Consider the following 510-nt stretch of genomic DNA (forward strand, 5'->3'; position numbering starts at 1 on the left):
CTTGCTTATATTTATTAGGAACAGCAAAAACATTATTTTCTGCAGCTTTGTCAGATTTAAAAAAAAAAAAGTCAGTAAATTCACAGTTGTTAGGCAGTTACTGGAGTGTATTATGCTGGGTGTGTGTGCTCAGTCCACTTATTAATCTGAACAAATCTATATACAGTATATACATATATATATTATATATTGTGCTTAATTAAAAGACTGTGGAAATCTGTTTTAGCATATAGTAATAATTGTTTTATATACCACTACTTATGTACTATAGAAAAAGTCTTGGGGTCTATCAAGCTTTGATTTGAAAGTGTTTGAAGTGTGTATCATACACTATGATGTATAAAGTCATGTTTTCACATTAAAAAAAATTGTATAGATCATATATTTGGCTTTAGAAAATTGTGAGGCTTATTGTTATGATGTGTGTTAAGAAAGCTGCCTATGCTTCAAAGAATTTGGAAATACGAGAGTCCTCCTGTATTCCTAGATGAATCTTTATTCTTCCTGTGT

The sequence above is a fragment of the Cygnus olor genome, chromosome 12 (genome assembly GCF_009769625.2).
Source record: "Cygnus olor isolate bCygOlo1 chromosome 12, bCygOlo1.pri.v2, whole genome shotgun sequence".
Taxonomy (NCBI): domain Eukaryota; kingdom Metazoa; phylum Chordata; class Aves; order Anseriformes; family Anatidae; genus Cygnus; species Cygnus olor.